The 13,310-nt window shown below is 48.0% G+C and overlaps 1 protein-coding gene and 1 non-coding gene across 2 annotated transcripts in view; one reads left to right on the top strand and one right to left on the bottom strand.

Moving 5' to 3' along the window:
• The window catches only part of CDH13 (cadherin 13), a 1,257,603-nt gene that overhangs the window by 742,102 nt on the left and 502,191 nt on the right, over window positions 1-13,310 (bottom strand). The gene's annotated exons all lie outside the window — the stretch shown is intronic.
• Window positions 10,726-10,796, top strand: TRNAI-GAU (transfer RNA isoleucine (anticodon GAU)). Its single transcript has one exon. It is a non-coding gene; the product is annotated as a tRNA-Ile (tRNA).

Raw genomic sequence — 13,310 nt, 5'->3', positions numbered from 1 at the left:
GGTGGATTAGGATGATGTGTCAGGAAGTGTCTGCTATATCCCCCACCGCAACCCCAGCCCCTGTAATCCTTCAAACTCTCTGAAGGCAGGACACCACGGAGGAGACCAGATTTCAAAGGCTGGCTATTTTGGTAGAAGAAGGCTGTAGATTTATACCTTGACCTCCTCTCTGAATCAGAGTCTCAGAGCGGCTTACAATCTCCTTTCCCTTCCTCCCCCACAAGAGAGGTGGTTGGGCCTGAGAGAGCTCGGACAGAAGCTGCCCCCTTTCAAGGATAGCTCTGCAAGAGCTACGGCTGACCCAAAGTCATTCCAGCAGCTGCAAGTGGAGGAATGGGGAATCAAACCTGGTTCTCCCAGATATGAGCCCGCTAGCATAACCACTACACCAAACTGGCTCTTTAAGAAGAAGATATCGGATATATACCCCGCCCTTCACTCTGAAACTCAGTCTCAGAGCAGTTCAAAATCTCCTTTACCTTCTTCCCCCACAACAGACACCCTGTGAGGTGGGTGGGGCTGAGAGAGCTCTCCCAAACGCTGCCCTTTCATGGACAACTCTGTCCTTTTATTTCCCCCACAACAGACACCCTGTGAGGTAGGTGGGGCTGAGAGAGCTCTCACAATCTCCTTTATCTTCCTCCTCCACAACAGACACCCTGTGAGGTGGATGGGGCTGAGAGAGCTCTCCCAGAAGCTGCCTTTTCAAGGACAGCTCTGTGAGAGCTATGGCCATTCCAGCAGCTGCAAGTGCAGGAGTGGGGAGTCAAACCCGGTTCTCCCAGATAAGAGTCCACACACCTCCCTGTTTCGATGTAGATCCTCCTAGGAAACAGACTTGCGGGATTCTAACTTTCTGTCAGTTTTACTTTCAGCATGGAGGTTTTCCCATTAAAAGTCAGAATTCCCCTCCCCCCCCCCCAGCATTAGAGGGCATTGAAATGGTATATAACCAAAGAATCATCCAGCCACTGCAGCGAGAATACGGTAGGGGGGAATCAGTGAAGATGAACATAACAAAATAAATGGATACAGCCATGTCTGCTGATCCTCAGTGTGTACCTGAGAACTGGGTGATCCACAGGAATTTCTAGAGAGATCTTCCACAGTGGGGAGCGGGATTTAATGTTCCATGCAAGACTTTGTATTTTGCTCACCTACTGCTCTGCAATAGCTTTTTACCAGTACTATGGCCAGATGAATGTAATTTGTTTCATTTTCTGAGTCATCTGAGAGAGAAGAAGAAGAAGGAAGAGGAGGAGGAGGAGAAGAATAAGAATAGAAGATTTATATTCTGCCCTTCTCTCTGAATCAGTCTCAGAGTGGCTTGCTCACAATGCCCTTTACCTTTCTCCCCCATAGCAGACACCCTGTGAGGTGGGTAAGCTTGAGAGAGCTCTTGCAGCAGTTGCCCTTTCAAGAAGAAGAAGAAGAAGAAATTGGATTTATATCCCGCCCTCCACTCCGAAGAGTCTCAGAGCAGCTCACAATCTCCTTTACCTCCCTCCCCCACAACAGACACCCTGTGAGGTGGGTGGGGCTGGAGAGGGCTCTCACAGCAGCTGCCCTTTCAAGGACAACCTCTGCCAGAGCTATGGCTGACCCAAGGCCATGCTAGCAGGTGCAAGTGGAGGAGTGCGGAATCAAACCCGGTTCTCCCAGATAAGAGTCCGCACACTTAACCACTACACCAAACCGGCTCTCCCAAGGACAACTCCTACCAGAGCTATGGCTGACCCAAGGCCATTCCAGCAGCTGCAAGCGGAGGAGTGGGGAATCAAACTCGGGTTCTCCCAGATAAGAGTCCGCGCACTTAACCATGACACCATATTCTGGCTCCAGAGCTTAGCATCTGAGTGGTGAAGCTTTTATTTCGAAGGAAGGAAGGAAGGACCCTGCTTTCTTCTCTCCCAATCTCTCATTTTCCAACACTTGAGCACCCCATTGAGCACCCCATTCTTGCATCTCCACCATCTCATGTCAAAAGATTTCAGATCTCCTTGCATTCTAAGCCCGAGGTCAACATTTCCAGCACCACAACTAATCCTTCGCATTATCTTTTGCTGAACAGCTCTCGAGGAGAGACTAGATTATATCTCCTTGGCTTTACCACTAAGGTCATTAGTGTGATTTATTATGAAGATACAGGAAATTAGGTACTAGATATTTCAATACTGGGCAGAAAATTTAATTCCACTGTTGCTATAGTGCTAATGTATCTCTCGCTAACGCGTAGCCATAGCAACCGGGGAAGGACCGCCACCCTTTTAAAGTGTTCAAGTGCGTCTTCCCACTTATTATACCTAAAGACCCCACTGCCAAAAATAAAGGAATAAACAAACAAAGAAAGTGGGTTATTTATAATTGAATTATTTTTTGCCAAAGCTTGTGGGGCGAAATAGCGGTGCAATTAAGAACATTTTTGAAAACGTCTTATGCAAATGGAACGGCTTCGCTAAGAACTGTTTTCTTAGAATTATGTTCATTTAAACAAGGCTGTTTTTTAGTTTCAACAATACTGTTTACTTGACCGTTCCCATTCCAAGCAGGGAACAAATACAAACAGAGACATAAAATAAATAACATAGAAGGGCTGTTTAAGAGTGCAAAGACTCAGGTCTGTGGATAGCATCATAGAGTCATAGAGTTGGAAGGAACATATGAAGCTGCCTTCTACTGTATCAGACCCATGGTCCATCAAAGTCAGTACTGTCTACTCAGACTGGCAGCAGCTCTCCAGGGTCTCAAGCTGAGGTTTTTCATGCCTATTTGCTTGGACTCTTTTTAGCTGGGGATGCCGGGGATTGAACCTGGGACCTTCTGCTTCCCAAGCAGATGCTCTACCACTGAGCCACGGTCCCTCCCCTTCAGTGCTGCCCTGGATCGGACAGAATGTTCATAGAATCATAGAATCACAAAGTTGGAAGGGACCCCCAGGGTCATCTAGTCCAACCCCTGCACAATGCAGGAAACTCACAAATACCTACCCCTAAATTCACAGGATCCTCATTGCTGTCAGATGGCCATCTAGTCTCTGTTTAAAAACCTCCAAGGAAGAAGAGCCCACAACCTCCCGAGGAAGCCTGTTCCACTGAGGAACCACTCTAACGGTCAGGAAGTTCTTCCTTATGTTGAGCCGGAAACTCTTTTGATTTAATTTCAACCCCTTGGTTCTGGTCCTACCTTCTTGGTCCACAAAAAAACAATTCCACACCCTCATCTATAGGACAGCCCTTGAAGTACTTGAAGATGGTGATCATATCACCTCTCAGCCGTCTCCTCTACAGGGTAAATATGCCTAGCTCCTTCAACCTTTCTTCATAGGACTTGGTCTCCAGACAATAACAATGGTTCTTATCCTATTCAGGGCTCTTTTATTAGCAGGAATGCAAAGGAATGCCATTCCAGCTGGCTTGGTATCCAAGGGTGTGGCCTAATATGCAAATAAGATCCTGCTGGGCTCTTTCTACAAAAAAACGTGTGAAAATGGTGACATCAGGGGGTGTGGACTAATATGCAAAGGAGTCCCTGCTGGGCTTTTTCTACCCCAAAAGCCCTGATCCTACCACTTTGCTCAGCCAACGGTGACCTTTTTCTATGGCGTAAGGAACCTTCTTGCAATTGCAACAGGTTCTTTCTCTGGTGGAAGAGATCCTTCAAACCAAACAACCACCCTGGACCAGAAAACTCTAGGTCACATGACCAACACTGGCTTTAATCCTGCTTTTCTTTTCTAGTCTGGATGAACAATATGTCCACCATAACATCCCTTGATAGTTTTGGAATTTATTTTCTGTGCCACGCTTCTCCGGTCCTTAATTCCAGAGAACACCTTAATTTCCAAGAGAAGTTGGGAATGCCATTCTTGAGTTGGTACATGCACAGTTCTAAGCTCTTTCTGATAATCTCTCCTGTTTCCATTCTGCACATGTGTTTTGTCAAAAAAACCCCAAAACAACCCACTACTTTTAAGAAATCTATCTTGATGAGAGTTTTTTAAACAATACACTGGAATCTGTGGGCACATTACAACTGTTTAGGTATTTTAGGCATTAGAATTTTGACACAAGACATCTGCAGTAATATCACTGATGGGATTTTCCTTTTGCAGTGGTTTGTCAGTGTGCATCTAGAGAAAATATTCAAAGGAGCTGAAAGCAAACTGCACAAACACACTACAATAGGGAAGATTTGGGAATAAGAAAATAGAACAATGGAGGATTCCTAAATTCAGGTTGGAAATAAGATACATGTCATACCAGGGGTCGTTTTGTAGAAAAAGAGGTGGTGGAGCTCCTCCAGGGATTGTGATGTAGCTGCACCTACTAGTCAATGGACAAGGAGGTGGAACTCTCAGAAGGAGGAGGTGGAACTCTCAGAAAGATTCAGGAGCTACGCTCCTGTGAGCTCCCACTGAATCCGAGGCCTGAGAGACGCACAACTCTCAAACTGAAAAGCTTCAGATGAGAATTTCAGGAACATCCATAGTTTCTGTTGTTCCTTTCAGAGCCATGATTTGGTCATGGCTCAAAGATCACCCCAGATGGGCCAGGCAAGCCTGATCTTTTCAGGTCACAGAAGCTAAGCAGGGTCAACCATTAATATTTGGATGGGAGACCACCAAGGAAGTCGAGGGTTGCTAAACAGAGGCAAGTATTGGAAAACCATCTCTGTTATCTCATCTTAAAACACTATGGGATCACTATAATTCACCTGTGAAGATGATGATGATGATGATGATGAAGAAGAAGAAGAAGAAGAAGAAGAAGAAGAAGAAGAAGAAGAAGAAGAAGAAGAAGAAGAAGATCATAATGGTGGTGGTGGTGGTGGTAGTGATGGTGATGGTGATGATATTTGATTTATATGCCACCCTTCACTCTGAATCTCAGACTCTCAAAGCACCTTACAATCTTCTTGGGGGAGGGGGCACAGTGGGAGTCCTGGCCCCACTGATGGACCTCTTGATGGAACCTGGTTTTTTGACCACTATGTGACACAGAGTGTTGAACTGGCTGGGCCATTGGCCTGATCCAACATGGCTTCTCTTATGTTCTTAAGTCTGAGGCATTGATGGTGTGTCTTCTTGGTGTTTGGGGAGCAAAAGTGAGAGGGCTTCTGGAGTTCTGGCCCCACTAGTGGACCTCCTGATGGTACCTGAGTTGTTTGGCCACTGTGTGACACAGAGTGTTGGACTGGATGGGCCATTGGCCTGACCCAACATGGCTTTTCTTATGTTCTTCTGTGACACAGAATGTTGGACTGGATGGGCCATTGACCTGATCCAACATGGCTTCTCTTATGTTCTTATGTGACACAGAGTGTTGTACTGGATGGGCCATTGGCCTGACCCAACATGGCTTTTATTATGTCCTTCTGTGACACGGAGTGTTGGACTGGATGGGCCATTGGCCTGATCCAACATGGCTTCTCTTATGTTCTTACGTTCTTATGACAAATCCTAAGGTTTCCCACAGCAAAGTCAACCTCCTGATTCCGCTGCACATGACACAATAGGAGAAGACTGACATGGGGTAATCACCAGGTAAAGTAAATAACACCGCTGCTCTTCCATTTGTCATCGGATAAATATCCGTCATTCTTCATGGCGCCCTGACAAATAAACGATCACAGTAATTAAAGGAGAATTGTGAGTCCAGCTGAGCCCGACTTCATTTCGCTTGATGTGGACAAATAAATTGGAAGAGTAACATATGGATAGAGGCCAATTCCCCCCTCCCCAAGTGTGATATCCCTCTGCTTGTATCAGCAAGAGACGGTGAGGGAATACATCAATAACTCCCGTCAACGCCGGTAACCCGGGCCATCTGGCCGTACAGCGGCAGACCTGCCAATCGCACATTAAAATATTTTCATCTCATTGTTTTTCCCTCAAGAGCGGAGGCTCGCATGCACGAGGCGAAGGGGCCCGCTAAACAGCCAGACTCGTCAACCCAGTCTCGTGCTGGAAGTCTGATAGCTATTTAATTAAGAGATACTGAAGAAGGGGTACTCAGTTACACGGCAATAAGCCGTCTCCCGGGCGGAGTGGAAAAGCAGCCAATAATGTAAAGGCGGGGAGGATATCCATGATGTTGCTTTGTCAAGCGGCTTAATTAAAAGTTATTTTTATATAATTAAAGGACACACATTTCCTTCCCCTCTATGGCACAGTTACCCTCATGCTTTAAATGGCAGTTTCTTGGGGGGGGGGGGTTCTCTCTCTTTTGCTTGCGGTTATTAAAACAAGGCGGGGGAAAGAACACCAAGCCAAAAGTGAAGAAGAAAAAGAAGAAGAAGATGATATTGGATTTATATCTCACCCTATACTCTGAATCTCAGAGTCTCAGAGTGGTCACAATCTCGTTTTACCCCCTCCCCCCCCCACAGACACCCTGTGACGTGGGTGGGGCTGAGAGAGCTCTTATAGCAGCTGCCCTTTCGAGGACAACTCTTGCGAGAGCTATGGCTGACCCAGAGTGGCTTACAATCACTTTCCCTTCCTCTCCCCATTACAGACACCCTGAGAGGTAGGTGGGGCTGAGAGAGCTCTGAGAGAACCGCTCTGCGAGAACTGCAATTGACCCAAGGTCACCCAGCTGGCTACATGTGGTGGAGTGGGGAATCAAACCCAGTTCTCCAGATTACAGGCTGCCACTCCTAATCACTACACCAAACTGGCTCTCATGACACCAAACTGCCTAGCGGAGCTTGTGCTTCCTCCGAAATAGGTTGGAGAGATAACGAATAGTCCTCATGCGAAAGACTAGTAGAAACTGCTTGCCTAGTGTCACTGGTTTCCTACGCTCCTAATGGATACCTAAATATTTTTTCTCTAGGAGCTGAAGCCATCACCCATTTCATTGTTTGCTGTATGGCGCGTTCATACCATTTTCACACCATTTTGTATGCCCTGCCTTTCCACCTGAAGCACAAGTTAATTCTTTGGAACTGCATAAATTCAGCACGTAAAATTTCAGTGTAAGGAAATGGAAGATAAAGTCTTGCACCTTCAATATAGCAATGTGAAAGGCCAAAATGAAGCAAGATCTTTAGAATCAAGATGAAGATACTGGATTTATATCCCACCCTATACTCTGAATCTCAGAGCTGTCACAATCTCCTTTATCTACCCCCCCCCACAACAGACACCCTGAGAAGTAGGTGGGGCTGAGAGAGCTCTGCCAGAAGCTGCCCTTTCAAGGAAAACTCCTACCAGAGCTATGGCTGACCCAAGGCCATTCCAGCAGCTGCAAGTGGACAAGTGGGGAATCAAACCCGGTTCTCCCAGATAAGAGTCCACACACTTAACCACTACACCAAACTGGCTCTCAGAAAGACATTGGTGTACCAAAATCAGTATCATCCCCACAAAATGGCCACGGGAGAATGCCGTTGGGCACAAGGTCTTTTTCTTTTTTTTAACGGGATACCTCAAGGCTCATGAACCTTTCTGAGCCTGTGGGCACCTTTGAAATTTTGACCCAGCATGGTGGTTGCAGCCACAAAATAGCTGCCACAACATGGCTGTCCAGAAGGTGGAGCCAACCGCAAAATGGCGGCAGCTTCTGCAAAAGCAATGTTTCTAAAAATCTGCATAGCCAATCAGACCTCCAATGACCGAGTAGAAGCCCTCCAAGTAGAAGCAAAACCCCTTTCTGGCCCCACCCACTTTCTAAACGGCACTTGGTGGGCCCAGGAAAGATGCTGATGGGCACCATGACACCCACTTGCATCATGCGGGTGACACCTGGGCTACAGGCCGAACTGCAAAAAAGCAGACTCTGTGTAAGGGGTGGCCAAACTGGGGCCCAGGAGACACATGTGGCTCTTTCACATCAGCCTGTAAACCAGCTTGGAAAAGGCATTTGTCTCTTTAAATCACCTCTCCTAGTCAAGCCAACTGGAGGCTTGAAGAATGCATTTAAAGTTAAAAGTTGCTTTCTTTCCCCTCTCCCTCCTCCAACTATTCCTTCCTTCCTTCCTTCCTTCCTTCCTTCCTTCCTTCCTTCCTTCCTTCCTTCCTTCCTTCCTTCCTTCCTTCCTTCCTTCCTTCCTTCCTTCCTTCCTTCCTTTCCTGCCTTCCTGCCTTCCTGCCTTCCTTCTTGTCTTGCGGCTCTCCAACATCTGACATTCATGCCTTGTGGCATCTGACATTTATTCTATGTGCCTCTTACATTAAGCAAGTTTGGCCACCCCTGCTCTAGGCCATGAATGCACACCATCAGGGGTGGGATTCTAGCAGGAGCTCCTTTGCATATTAGGCCACACACCCCTAATGTAGCCAATCCTCCAAGAGCTTCCAAAAGGGAGCCTTGTAAGCTCTTGGAGGATTGGCTACATCAGGGGTGTGTGGCCTAATATGCAAAGGAGCTCCTGCTAGAATTCCACCCCTGCACGCCACACAACGAGTGAGTCAGTGTTTATACGGCCACAGGTTTCCACTGTATTTGCCGCAACTTATTTAAGGACGGGACTTCGTCTCTAGACAGTGTTGTTTAACGGAAGGTTTGGGTCATCCCCAAATGCAGCATCGTCAGTGGGAATCCTGGATTTTATGCAATTAGTCAGCTCATTCGAGGCTCTGGCAAATTAGTCCTGGCTAAGTTAGGAAATGTCGCCTGTTTATTAGTGAGGAAATTGCAAGTGCGAATCGAGTTGTACTCATGTAAGAGGCAGTCAAGCAAGGTATTGCACGTCCCGGCCTCATCTAGCCGAGCACTCAAGCATGGCTACTTTCAAAGACCGACTCGGAAGGGGTTTTTTTTGTTTTTGTTTTAAATATTTTGCTAAACACACACACGCACACACAACACCCAGCTATAAGCATCTATCCACAGAAGAGGCAAAAAAAAATATATTCTTCAGTGCTGCCCTGGATCCGACAGAACGTTCATAGAATCACAGAATCACAGAGTTGGAAGGGACCCCCAGGGTCATCTAGTCCAACCCCCTGCACGATGCAGGGAACTCACAAATACCTCCCCTAAATTCACACGATCCTCATTGCTGTCAGATGCCCATCCAGCCTCTGTTTAAAAACTCCCGAGGAAGCCTGTTCCACTGAGAAACCGCTCTAACCGTCAGGAAGTTCTTCCTAATGTTGAGTCGGAAACCCTTTGGATTTAATATCAACCCGTTGGTTCTGGTCCTACCTTCTGGGGCCACAGAAAACAATTCCACACCCTACTCTGTAGGATAGTCCTTCAAGTCCTTGAAGATAGTGATCATATCACCTCTCAGCTGCCTCCTCTCCAGGGTAAACATGCCCAGCTCCTTCAACCTTTCTTCATAGGACTTGGTCTCCAGACCCTTCACCATCTTTGTCGCCCTCCTCTGGACTCATTCAGCTTGTCTATATCCTCCTTGAAATGTGGTGCCAAAACTGAACACAAAATTCCAGGTGAGGTCTTACCAGAACAGAGTAAGGCCAGTTTGGTCTAGTGGTTAAGCGTGCGGACTCTTATCTGGGAGAACCGGGTTTGATTCCCCACTCCTCCTCTTGCACCTGCTGGAATGGCCTTTGGTCAGCCATAGCTCTGGCAGAGGTTGTCCTTGAAAGGGCAGCTGCTGGGAGAGCCCTCTCAGCCTCACCTACCTCACAGGGTATCTGTTGTGAGGGAGGAAGGGAAAGGAGATTGTAGGAGATATAGGGGGGGAAGAAGATATAGGAGATTATAGGAAACATAGGAGAGCCAGTTTGGTGTAGTGGTTATGTGTGCGGACTCTTATCTGGGAGAACCAGGCTTGATTCCCCACTCCTCCACTTGCAGCTGCTGGAATGACCATGGGTCAGGCATAGCTCTAGCAGAGGTGTCCTTGAAAGGGTAGATTCTGGGAGAGCCCTCTCAGCCCCACATACCTCACAGGGTGTCTGTTATGGGGGAGGGAGATAAAGGAGATTGAGAGCTGCTCTGAGACTCTGAGATTCGGAGTGAAAGGCGGGATATAAATCCAACATCTTTTTTTTTTAAAATGTGAATATTAACAATTCAGGAGTCGCCATGCGATGTCAGACACGCCCCCCCCCCCCACAGCTATATTGTGACACATAGATCGACAGACAGACAGATGTTAATATTTCCTCTTATAATTGAAAAGCTGGTTAAAGCTTCTATCGAAATGGGGGAAGATAAAAGTACTACCTCGTCGCTGTGTTTTCTGTGTTTTTTGAGACCACTGTACAAGACGTCTAAACATTGGAAGAAACTTTACTACCGTATGGGCCCTAGAGGAACAGAGCCGGGGACTCCTGCATCAAGTTTAAGGACTTTTCTTCTGCACTCCAGAATTGGACTGCATTCAGGTCCTTTTTGCACACAAGAAGGCGTTTGTTGTCAGGGTACGAATTGTGGGAAATATTGTGTACGATTAGATTTGTTGTTGTTGATTAGTTGCACAGTCAAGTCCGACTCTTTGCGACCCCCATCAACAAAGTCACGCCAGGCTCTCCTGTCTTCCACCATCCTCCAAAGTCTGCTCAAATTCGTGTTTGTGACATCAGTAACGCTGTCCAGCCATCTCCTCTTTCGCCGTCCCCTTCTTCTTTTGCCTTCTGTCTTTCCCAGCATCAGGGTCTTCTCCAGGGAGTGCTCCCTTCTCCTTGGGTGGCCAAAGTATTTGAGCATCAGCTTCAGCCTCTGACCTTCCAGGGAACAGTCTGGGTTGATTTCCCTTAGGACTGACTGATTGGATCTTCTTGCAGTCCGAGGGACTCTCTAGGGGGAGGGACAGTGGCTCAGTGGTAGAGCATCTGCTTGATAAGCAGAAGGTCCCAGGTTCAATCCCTGGCATCTCCAAAAAAAGGTCCAGGCCAATAGATGTGAAAAACCTCAGCTTGAGACCTTGGAGAGCCGCTGCAAGTCTGAGAAGACAATACTGACTTTGATGGACCAAGGGTCTGATTCAGTATAAGGCAGCTTCATATGTTCATGTTCAGATTCTTCTCCAGAACCACAGATTAGATTACATTAACTTTAATATAAGTACTTGAATCAGTTTTCTTTTTTTGGAGAGGCTGGTTGTCACAGAACCACCCCCCCCCCCCCCGGGGTTTGTTCCCTTCTACCCACCTGGGGATTGGCAACCATAGCGTGTGATTAAACGATTTCCTCCGCCACAGTGCCAGATTAAACCCTACGGAGGCCCCTAGGCTGTCAAAATCTCAGGGGGCCCCTTGCAAATGATCTCCCTCTTCTGAGCACCCGCCCCACTGATTATCTCCACCTTCTGAACACCCCGAGTCTGAGCGCCTGCCCCACTGTCTGCGACCCCCACTGCAGGCACCTCCTCGAAAGCCCCTTTGACAAAGCCGTAGGGAAGATGCAGAGGGAGGCAGACTTGGCAATGACACCAGCAGCAGCCGCATTAGGCAAGTCGGGCAAAGAGCAGCTCAGTTGCTGGCTGTACATGCAGTTCTACTGGAGCCTTCATTATCAATGGAGGCCCAGATAGCAGCCACTGCCAGCCTTTTTTCACCTGAGGCGGGCGAGGCAGTTGGCTCCCTTCCTAGAGCGTCGGGACCTGGCAACAGTGATCCACGCAACGGTCACCTCGAGATTAGATTACTGTAATGCCCTCAACATGTCGGAGAGCCAGTTTGGTGTAGTGGTTAAGTGTGCGGACTCTTATCTGGGAGAACCAGGTTTGATTCCCCACTCCTCCACTTGCACCTGCTGGAATGGCCTTGGGTCAGCCATAGCTCTGGCAGAGGTTGTCCTTGAAAGGGCAGCTGCTGTGAGAGCCCTCTCCAGCCCCACCCACCTCACAGGGTGTTTGTTGTGGGGGAGGAAGGTAAAGGAGATTGTGAGCCGCTCTGAGACTCTTCGGAGTGGAGGGCGGGATATAAATCCAATATCTTCTTCTTCTTCTTCTTCTACATGGGGCTGCCTCTGTGCTGAACCCGGAAGCTGCAGCTAGTGCAGAACGCGGCTGCTAGACTGCTGCTGGGGCTCCCAAAGTGGGAGCGCGTACAGCCGGGGCTGCGTGAATTGCACTGGCTGCCAGTTATATACCGGATTTGTTACAAAGTGCTGGTCATTGCCTTTAAAGCCCTATATGGCCGAGGACCCGCGTACCTTAGGGACCGTCTCTCCCCGCACGAACCCCAGAGAGCACTGAGGTCAGCAGGGAAGAACCTGCTGACTATCCCCGGGCCAAAAGAGGCAAAACTCCAGAGTACCCGTACTTGGGCTTTCTCTGTCATGGCTCCACAGCTGTGGAATCAGCTTCCAGAAGAGATGCGGGCCCTGCGGGACTTTGAACAGTTCCGCAGGGCCTGCAAGACCATCCTGTTCCGAAGGGCCTTCACTGAGTAGAACTGCTAAGTAAAACTTGCCATCCGGGTAATAGCACCAAAATATTAATTTTACTGTTTTTAGAATGTTAATGGATTTTAATTAATTGTAGTTAAAATGTTATATTATACAATGTATGTATTGAATTCTGGCTGTTAGCCGCCCTGAGCCTGCTTCGGCGGGGAGGGCGGGATACAAATAAAATGTGATGATGGTGATGAGGTTGGGAGGGCTGCAAGCAGGGCGAAAACTAGGGGGGGGGGCAGCCAGCCTGGGCCCCCTAAAGGTGTGGGGGTTCATAGGCCATTGCCTACTTGGCCTAATGGTTAATCCAACCCTGCTCCACCATGACTAGCTAACCCCCCACATCCTTTCGATACGTTGGCACGCTGGCCTCAAGGCAGCTTCCGATACTGACTGCCTCCCCAGAGAAATGGGCCTGGCTGCTCTAATCACTTGTCACTGATATCTGGGATTAGAGTCCCTGTTTTCAACCCTGTGGCGCAGAGGGTTAAAGCTGCAATACCCAGCCCTAAGCTCTGCTCATGACCTGAGTTCAATCCCCGGGGGAAGCTGGGTTTTCAGGTAGCCGGCTCGGGGTTGACTCAGCCTTCCATCCTTTCGAGGTCGGTAAAACGAGTCCTCAGCTTGCTGGGGGGGGGGGGAAGCGTAGATGACTGCGGAAGGCAATGGCAAACCACCCCGTAAAAAGTCTGCCGTGAAAACGTGAAAGCAACGTCACCCCAGAGTCGGAAACGACTGGTGCTTGCACAGGGGACCTTTCCTTTCCTTTCAGCCTCACTGCCGCTGATCCGGGAACAAAACAATGTGTCGGTATCCCTTCTTGACAAAGAAGTGGTTTTGCGGCTGTCTTTGGCCGCACGGATTCTCAAGAAGCGGCACTTCTGGAATCATAGTTGTTTTCTTTCTTTCTTTCTTACTTTCTGAAGATGACTACGTGGAGTTATAGCTAATTCATTTCCCCCTGCTTTGAACTGAAGACTATAACTCATTATA

The sequence above is a fragment of the Heteronotia binoei genome, chromosome 14, assembly GCF_032191835.1.
Source record: "Heteronotia binoei isolate CCM8104 ecotype False Entrance Well chromosome 14, APGP_CSIRO_Hbin_v1, whole genome shotgun sequence".
NCBI classification, from domain to species: Eukaryota; Metazoa; Chordata; class Lepidosauria; order Squamata; family Gekkonidae; genus Heteronotia; species Heteronotia binoei.
This window is presented reverse-complemented; position numbering and strand designations above follow the sequence as displayed.